At 37.0% G+C, this 10371-nt stretch overlaps 1 non-coding gene across 1 annotated transcript; it reads right to left on the reverse strand.

Annotated features, from left to right (window-relative positions):
• Positions 1–5683: 5683 nt before the first annotated feature.
• On the reverse strand, positions 5684–5787 carry LOC127747998 (small nucleolar RNA R71). Its single transcript, XR_008009941.1, has one exon. It is a non-coding gene; the product is annotated as a small nucleolar RNA R71 (small nucleolar RNA).
• Between the last annotated feature and the right edge of the window lie 4584 nt (positions 5788–10371).

Below are 10371 nucleotides of genomic sequence, written 5' to 3' on the forward strand. Positions count from 1 at the left end.
GTGTTGTTTGTCCGAACCCACTTGCGGTGCATAGGCGCTAATCACATGGAAAGCACCTCCCTCCACCACAAGTTTGATAGAAATGATCCGATCTCCCACCCTCTTAACATCCACTACGTCCTTCTTCCACTACTTATCCACAATTATTCCAACCCCATTCCTATTCTTCACCTTTCCTGTATGCCAAAGTTTGAAACCAGAAGTATCCAACTCCTTAGCCTTTGCACCAACTCATTTCGTTCCTTGTAGGCACATAATGTTAATCTTCCTCCTTGTCCTGGTGTCCACCACCTCCATGGACTTTCTTGTTAGAGTGCCTATGTTCCATGTCCCAAATCTCAACCTTCTGTCATTTTGACCTTTACCTTTTACTTTGTGAACTAGCTTATTTACCCTCGTTCGTTCACAAAAATGCGAGAACCCTTGCTCATTTAACATTACATCCGGGCACCGATGCAGCGGCTCTTGCTTTGACATCGTACTCGAGCCATACAGCGTGTTGCTTCCGGGCAACGACCTAGCTTTAGCGCAATAATGTCTTTGATTCATGTCATGGGGGGTTTGGCTATATTTTTATGTTGGTTGCCGAAGACCTAACACAACCCTCCTCCTTTATCCGGGCTTGGGACCGGCATACTTATTCAAATAATTTGAAATCTTAAAATTATAAAATTTTGAAGTTCAAATGAGATTGATATAATTAAAATTAATGATTTAATTTAATCCAATATAAATAAAGTACTTGTTCATATCTTAGTCTAAAATACAAAAGCCAGGTTCAATAAGGATGAAAGACCTACCTAAGAGGGTGACCTCTACCGCATACCTGACCTCTTTAAAGAGGTCGAACACGATGAAAAGGGGGCAGCTTATGCTTATCTAAGTAAATAACTGCCTCCCTGAATTTCTCCAATATCTCTATCTCTATCTACAACGTTGGAAAGCTAACTTCTAGAGCTTTCCAGCAATATATAATGGTTTATACTTTTCTTCGAAGGAGCCTGCCCATATTGGGCATTGAACGCCAATAAACTACCCACTTTCTGGCGTTCAACGCCCCAAGGAGATTCAAGCCAGCGTTGAATGCCCAATCACTCCCTTTGGGGCATTCAACGCCCACCTAGAAGCATAAGGTAGCGTGGATCAACCCCCTAATGGGTGTTCAATGCCCATCCCTCAAGATTGAATGCCAAACTCAGTCCAAGTACTCAACCAAAGTGGGCTCAAGAGTGGACTTTCGCACCTTTAGTCTAGTCTATCATACTTTTGTACTTCTTAGTTATTAGGTTATTATATATAGAACAAAGATCACAACTGTTAGAGATCTTTGCCCTTTTGCACGTTTTACTATTACTTTCCATAAGCTATGAGCAACTAAACCTCCTAAGTTAGGGTTAGTGACATAAAATCCCGTTAACCGTGGGTTACTGAGGTCTCTGTGGCGTTAAGGCTAGAGTCAGAGAAGCAGCATTTCCTGATCCAGAAGGTCTGACCTTGTCTGTGGCATTCTGAGTAGGATCGCGAAGGGGAGTGGATTGCTTAGGTCTTCACCTTCGGTCAAAGTGGGAAGCCAAGATTTAATTTGATGAGAGGACACGAGTTGCTCGGATGTGGTGGACTGCTATGGTTTAAAAGAGATTAACTTGATGAGAGGATATGAGTTAATCACTTACGGCTGCCATTGAATGAATCATTTGTTATTGAAGTAGACAGTAAGAAAAATTAATCCAGAAAGAATACGTATCTCCGAAACCTTAACTAAATCTCTATCATTGTTTTTCATATCAATTTGGTATTTCATATTTATTATTTTATTTATTCTTTCAAACAAACAACCATCTTTTCTAATCGCCTGACTAAGATTTACAAGACAGCCATTGCTTGCTCAATCCGACAATCTCTGTGGGATTCGACCCTCACTCACCTGAGGTATTACTTGGACGACTCGGTACACTTACCGATTCATCTGTGCGAAACTTGCGGAGTTCAATTTTGTGCACCAAGTTTTTGGTGCCGTTGCCGGGAATTGTTCGAGTTTGACTAACTACCAAACTATCTTGTTGTTTAGATTAGGTATTATTTAAGGTTTTATTTCTCTTTTAATTGTTTTTCTTAATTTTTTCAAAAACTTTTTAAAAAAACTTTTTGATGAGCGGATAATTTATACGCTTTTTAGCATTATTTTTAGGTAGTTTTTAGTAGGATCTAGCTACTTTTAGGGATGTTTTCATTAGTTTTCATGCAAAATTCACATTTCTGGACTTTACTATGAGTTTGTGTGTTTTTCTATGATTTCAAGTATTTTTTGGCTGAAATTGAGGGACCTGAGCAAATATCTGATTCAGGCTGAAAAAGGACTGCTGATGCTGTTGGATTCTGACCTCCCTGCACTCGAAATAGATTTTCTGGAGCTATAAAAATTCAAATGGCGCGCTCTCAATGGCGTTGGAAAGTAGACATCCAGGGCTTTCCAGCAATATATAATGGTCCATACTTTGTTCGAGTTTAGATGACGCAAACTGGCGTTCAACGCCAGTTCCATGCTGCATTCTGGAGTAAAACGCCAGAAACATGTCACAAACCAGAGTTAAACGCCAAAAACACGTTACAACTTGGCGTTTAACTCCAAGAGAAGCCTCTGCACGTGTAAAGCTCAAGCTCAGCCCAAGCACACACCAAAGTGGGCCCTGGAAGTGGATTTTTGCACTTAGACTTATTTCTGTAAACCCTAGTAGCTAGTCTAGTATAAATAGGATATTTTACTATTGTATTGAACATCTGGGATTTTACATCTTTGATCACATTTAGGGGCTGGCCATTCGGCCATGCCTGGACCACCATCACTTATGTATTTTCAACGGTGGAGTTTCTACACACCATAGATTAAGGGTGTGGAGCTCTGCTGTACCTCAAGTTTTAATGGAATTACTACTATTTTCTATTCAATTCAGCTTATTCTTGTTCTAAGATATTCGTTGCACTTCAACATGATGAATGTGATGATCCATGACACTCATCATCATTCTCACCTATGAACGCATGACTGACGAACGAGCGAGTATCTCTTGGATTCCTTAATCAGAATCTTCGTGGTATAAGCTAGAACCCTTTGGCGGCCATTCTTGAGAATCTGGAAAGTCTAAACCTTGTCTGTGGTATTCCGAGTAGGATTCAAGGATTAAATGACTGTGACAAGCTTCAAACTCGCGATTGTTGGGCGTAGTGACAGACGCAAAAGAATCAATAGATTCTTTTCCGACATGATCGAGAACTGACAGATTATTAGCCGTGCTGTGACAAGAGCATTTGGACCATTTTCACTGAGAGGATGGGAAGTAGCCATTGACAACGGTGATGCCCTACATACAGCTTGCCATGGAAAGGAGTATGAAGGATTGGATGAAGGCAGTAGGAAAGCAGAGATTCAATAGGAACAAGGCATCTCCATACACTTATCTGAAATTCCCACCAATGATTTACATAAGTATCTCTATCTCTATTTTATGCATTATTTATCTTTATTTTCGAAAACCATTATAACCATTTGAATCCGCCTAACTGAGATTTATAAGATGACCATAGCTTGCTTCATACTAACAATCTCCGTGGGATCGACCCTTACTCACCTAAGGTATTACTTGGACGACCCAGTGCACTTGCTGGTTAGTTGTGCGTAGTTGTGACAAAGTGTGATTCACGTTTGAGATCTCCAAGTCTTTGGCGCCATTATTGATTATCACAATTTCGTGCACCAAGTTTTTGGCGCCGTTGCCGGGGATTGTTCGAGTTTGGACAACTGACGGTTCATCTTGTTGCTCAGATTAGGTAATTTTCTTTATTTTCGTTTTTCTAAAAATAATTTTCGAAAAAAAAATGCAAAAAAATTTTTAAAATCATAAAAATAAAAAATATTTTGTGTTTCTTGTTTGAGTCTTGAGTCAATTTTTTAAGTTTGGTGTCAATTGCATTTTTTAAAATTTTATGCATTTTTTGAAAATTTCATGCATGGTGTTCTTGATAAGTCCTCTTGTTTGATCTTTATGTCTTCTTGTTTTGTGTCTTTTGTTGTTTTTCATATGCATTTTTGCATTCATAATGTCTAAGCATTAAAAATTTCTAAGTTTGGTATCTTGCATGCTTTTCTTTTCTTAAAAATTTTTCAAAAATAAGTCTTGATGTTCATCTTGATCTTCAAAGTGTTCTTGGTGTTCATCTTGACATTCATAGTGTTCTTGCATGCATCATGTGTTTTGATTCATAATTTTCATGTTGTGAGTCATTTTTGTTGTTTTTCTCTCTCATCATTAAAAATTCAAAAAATCAAAAAATATCTTTTCCTTATTTCTCTCAAAATTTCAAAAATTTGAGTTTACTTAGTCAAAAATTTTTAAAACTTAGCTATTTCTTATAAGTCAAGTCAAATTTTCAATTTTAAAAATCCTATCTTTGTAAAATCTTTTTCAAAAATCAAATCTTTTTCATTTTTCTTTTATGATTTTCGAAAATTTGAAAATATTTTTCAAAATCTTTTCTTATCTTTATTTTCAAAATTTCGAAAACCTTACTAACAATTAATGTGATTGATTCAAAAATTTGAAGTTTGTTACTTTCTTGTTAAGAAAGGTTCAATCTTTAAATTCTAGAATGATATCTTTTAGTTTCTTGTTAGTCAAGTAATCAATTTTAATTAAAAAAAATCAATTCTTTTTCAAAATATCTTTTCAATCATATCTTTTCAAAAATTTGATTTTAAAATATCTTTTCTAACTTCTTATCTTTTCAAAATTGATTTTCAAATCTTTCTCAACTAACTAATTGACCTTTTGTTTGTTTCTTATCTTTTTCAAAACCACTTAACTACTTTTCTCTCTCTAATTTTCGAAAATCATCTCCCTCTTTTTCAAAATTCTTTTTAATTAACTAATTGTTTCAAATTTTAATTTTAATTTTATTTCTTATCTTAATTTTCGAAAATCACTAACCCTTTTTTCAAAATTAATTTTCGAAATTCTCTCTCTCTCTCTCATCTCTTTCTATTTATTATTCATTTACTAACACTTCTCTTCATCTTAAAATTTGAACTCCCTCTTCCTCTCTTAGTTCGAATTTTCCTCTTTTCCTTCTTCTATTCTCTTCTTCTTCTACTAACATAAAGGAATCTCTCTACTGTGGTAAAGAGGATCCTTATTATTATTTTCTGTTCCCTTCTTTTTCATATGAGCAGGAGCAAGGACAAGAATATTCTTGTTGAAGCAGATCCTGAACCTGAAAGGACTCTGAAGAGGAAACTAAGAGAAGCTAAATTACAACAATCTAGAGACAACCTTACAAAAATTTTTGAAAAGGAAGAGGAGATGAGATGGCAGCTGAAAATAATAATGCAAGGAGGATGTTTGGTGATTATACTACACCTACTTCCAAGTTTGATGGAAGAAGCATCTCAATCCCTGCCATTGGAGCAAACAATTTTGAGCTGAAACCTCAATTAGTTGCTCTAATGCAACAGAACTGCAAGTTCCATGGACTTCCATCAGAAGATCCCAACAGGCTCATGCTTTTCTCTTTTGCTGTAAGAGACAGAGCTAGAACATGGTTGGACTCACAACCTAAAGATAGCCTGGACTCTTGGGATAAGCTGGTCACGGCCTTCTTGGCTAAGTTCTTTCCTCCTAAAAAACTAAGCAAGCTTAGAGTGGATGTTCATACCTTCAAACAAAAAGATGGTGAATCCCTCTATGAAGCTTGGGAAAGATACAAGCAGATGACCAAAAGGTGTCATTCTGACATGCTTTCAGAGTGGACCATGTTGGATATATTCTATGATGGTCTATCTGAGTTCTCTAAGATGTCACTGGACTATTCTGCAGGTGGATCCATTCACCTAAAGAAAACGCCTGCAGAAGCTCAAGAGGAAGGAAGTTCTTGAAATTGATGCTCTGAATGCCATATTGGCTCAGAACAAAATGTTGACTCAGCAAGTCAACATGATTTCTCAAAGTCTGAATGGATGGCAAAATGCATCCAACAGTACTAAAGAGGCATCTTCTGAAGAAGAAGCTTATAATCCTAAGAACCCTGCAATGGCAGAGGTAAATTACATGGGTGAACTCTATGGGAACACCTATAATTTCTCATGGAGAAATCATCCAAATTTCTCATGGAAGGATCAACAAAAGCCTCAACAAGGCTTTAATAATGGTGGAAGAAACAGGCTTAGCAATAACAAGCCTTTTCCATCATCTTCTCAGCATCAGACAGAGCATTCTGAGCAGAGCTCTTCTAGCTTAGCAAATATAGTCTCTGATCTGTCTAAGGCCACTTTAAGTTTCACGAGTGAAACAAGGTCCTCCATTAGAAATTTGGAGGCACAAGTGGGCCAGCTGAGTAAGAAAATCACTAAAACTCCTCCTAGTACTCTCCCAAGCAATACTGAAGAGAATCTGAAAAGAGAGTGCAAGGCCATTGACATAATCAAAATGGCCGAACCTAGAAAGGAAGGGGAGGACGTGAATCCTAATGAGGAAGACCTCATGGGACGTCTCCCAGACAAGAAGGAGTTCCCTATTGAGGACCTAGAGGAATCTGAGGCTCACAAAGAGACTATAGAGATTCCTTTAAACCTCCTTCTGCCATTAGGATAATTTATACGCTTTTTGGCATTATTTTTAGGTAGTTTTTAGTAGGATCTAGCTACTTTTAGGGATGTTTTCATTAGTTTTCATGCAAAATTCACATTTCTGGACTTTACTATGAGTTTGTGTGTTTTTCTGTGATTTCAGGTATTTTCTGGCTGAAATTGAGGGACCTGAGCAAAAATCTGATTCAGGCTGAAAAAGGACTACTGATATTGTTGGATTCTGACCTCCTTGCACTTGAAATAGATTTTCTAGAGATATAGAATTCCAAATGGCGCGCTCTCAACGGCGTTCGAAAGTAGACATCCAGGGCTTTCCAGCAATATATAATAGTTTATACTTTGTTCGAGTTTAGATGATGCAAACTGGCGTTCAACGCCAATTCCATGCTGCATTCTGGAGTAAAACGCCAGAAACACGTCACAAACCAGAGTTAAACGCCAAAAACATGTTACAACTTGGCGTTTAACTCCAAGAGAAGTCTCTGCACGTGTAAAGCTCAAGCTCAGCCCAAGCACACACCAAAGTGGGCCCCGAAAGTAAATTTCTGCACTTAGACTTATTTCTGTAAACCCTAGTAGCTAGTCTAGTATAAATAGGATATTTCACTATTGTATTGGACATCTGGGATTTTACATCTTTGATCACATTTGGAGGCTGGCCATTCGGCCATGCCTGGACCACCATCACTTATGTATTTTCAACGGTGGAGTTTCTACACACCATAGATTAAGGGTGTGGAGCTCTGCTGTACCTCGAGTTTTAATGCAATTACTACTATTTTCTATTCAATTCAGCTTATTCTTGTTCTAAGATATTCGTTGCACTTCAACATGATGAATGTGATGATCCATGACACTCATCATCATTCTCACCTATGAACACGTGACTGACAAAAAAGATATGATTTTGAAAATCTTTGACTAATTTAATACAAAATTTCGAAAATTATGAGTAAAATAAGGAAAGGATATTTTTTTTGGATTTTTAAATTTTAATGAGGAAAGAGAAAAATAACAAAACGACACTAAACTTAGAAATTTTAGATCAAAACAAAGAGAACAAACAAGAAAACTTTGAATGTCAAGATGAAAACTAAGAACACTTCGAAGATCAAGATGAACACCAAAAACAATTTTTTTTTTAATTTTTAAGTGAATAAAAGCACAAAAGACACCAAACTTAGAAATTTTTATAAAATCACACACGAATTTTTGAAAACCTAAAGGTAAACACAAGGAAGACACCAAACTTAGAATTTTTAAAGATCAAGAAAGGACTAAGAACATGCAAATTCGAAAAATTAAAAGAAAACAAAAGCATGCAATTGACACCAAACTTAAAATATGAAACTAAACTCAAATAAAAGACGCTAAACCAACAAAAAAATATGAAACTAGACTCAAATAAAAGACTCTAAACCAACAAAAATAAAATATTCCTAATCTAAGCAACAAGATAAACCGTCAGTTGTCCAAACTCGAACAATCCCTGGCAACGGCGCAAAAAACTTGGTTCACAAAAGCACAATCACACTTTTGCAATTCCGCACAACTAACCAGCAAGTACACTGGGTCGTCCAAGTAATACCTTACGTGAGTAAGGGTCGATCCCACAGAGATTGTCGGCTGGAAGCAAGCTATGGTTATCTTGTAACTCTTAGTCAGGATATCAGTAATTCTCAGATTTAGTTGTAAAAAGTAAAAGAACATGAAATAAGTACTTGTTTTGCAGTAATGGAGAACAGGTTGAGGTTTTGGAGATGCTACATCTTCTGAATCTCTACTTTCCTACAGTCTTCTTCTTCATGCACGCAAGGTTCCTTCCATGGCAAGCTGTATGTTGGGTTTCACCGTTGTCAATGGCTACCTCCCATCCTCTCAGTGAAAATGTTCAACGCGCTCTGTCACAGCACGGCTATTCATCTGTCGGTTCTCGATCATGTCGGAATAGAATCCAGTGATTCTTTTGCGTCTGTCACTAACGCCCCACAATCGTGAGTTTGAAGCTCGTCACAGTCATTCAATCCCTGAATCCTACTCAGAATACCACAGACAAGGTTTAGACTTTCTGGATTCTCAAGAATGACTGCCAATCTGTTCTAGCTTATACCACGAAGATTCTGATCAAGGAATCCAAGAGATATCTACTCAATCTAAGGTAGAGCGGAGGTGGTTGTCAGGCACACGTTCATAGGTGAGAACGATGATGAGTGTCATGGATCATAACATTCATCAAGTTGAGGAACAAGTGATATCTTAGAATAGAAACAAGCGTGATTGAATGAGAAACAGTAGTAATTGTATTAATCCATCAGGACATAGTAGAGCTCTGCACCCCCAACCATGGGGTTTAGAGACTCATGCCGTAGAAGATACAATATGAAATGTGTATTGTGTGATGGGGTGAAGATACAATAGCAAAAAGTCCTATTTATAGTGAACTAGTGACCTAGGGTTTACAAGAATGAGTAAATGACGTAAAAATCCACTTCCGGGGTCCACTTGGTGTGTGCTTGGGCTGAGCATTGAAGCTTTCATGTGTAGAGACTTTTTCTGGAGATAAACGCCAGCTTTTGTGCCAGTTTGGGCGTTTAACTCCAACTTTTGTGCCAGTTCTGGCGTTAAACGCCGGGAATTCTGAAGCTGATTTAGAATGCCGGTTTGGGCCATTAATTCTTGGGCAAAGTATAGACAATTATATATTGCTGGAAAGCCCAGGATGTCTACTTTCTAACGCAATTGAGAGCGCATCAATTTGGCTTCTTTAGCTCCAGAAAATTCACTTCGAGTGCAGAGAGTTCAGAATTCAACAGCATTTGCAGTCCTTTTTCAGCCTCTGAATCAGATTTTTGCTCAGGTCCCTCAATTTCAGCCAGAAAATACCTGAAATCACAAAAAAACACACAAAGTCATAGTAAAGTCCAGAAATATGATTTTTAATTAAAAACTAATAAAAACATAATAAAAACTAACTAAAACATACTAAAAATATACTAAAAACAATGCCAAAAAGCGTATAAATTATCCGCTCATCACAACACCAAACATAAATTGTTGCTTGTCCCCAAGCAACTGAAAAAAAAATAGGATAAAAAGAAGAGAATATACTATAAATTCCAAATTATCAATGAAACTTAGCTCCAATTAGATGAGCGGGACTAGTAGCTTTTTGCCTCTGAACAGTTTTGACATCTCACTTTATCCTTTGAAGTTTAGAATGACTGGCATCCATAGGAACTCAGAATTCAGATAGTGTTATTGATTCTCCTAGTATAGTATGTTGATTCTTGAACACACCTACTTTATGAGTCTTGGCCGTGGCCTAAAGCACTTTGTTTTCCAGTAATACCACCGGATACATACATGCCACAGACACATAACTGGGTGAACCTTTTCAGATTGTGACTCAGCTTTACTAGAGTCCCCAGTTAGAGGTGTCCAGAGCTCTTAAGCACACTCTTTTTGCTTTGGATCACGACTTTAACCACTCAGTCTCAAGCTTTTCACTCTTTTTCTTTTTTTCCTCTTTTTCTTTTTTCTTTTTTTTGTATTCACTACTTTTTCTTGCTTCAAGAATCAATTTGATGATTTTTCAGATCCTCAATAACATTTATCCTTTTCCATCATTCTTTCAAGAGCCAACAATTTTAACATTCTTAAAATAACAAATTCAAAAGACATATGCACTGTTCAAGCATTCATTCAGAAAACAAAAAGTATTGTCACCACATCAA

The sequence above is a fragment of the Arachis duranensis genome, chromosome 5 (assembly GCF_000817695.3).
Source record: "Arachis duranensis cultivar V14167 chromosome 5, aradu.V14167.gnm2.J7QH, whole genome shotgun sequence".
In the NCBI taxonomy this organism is placed as follows: domain Eukaryota; kingdom Viridiplantae; phylum Streptophyta; class Magnoliopsida; order Fabales; family Fabaceae; genus Arachis; species Arachis duranensis.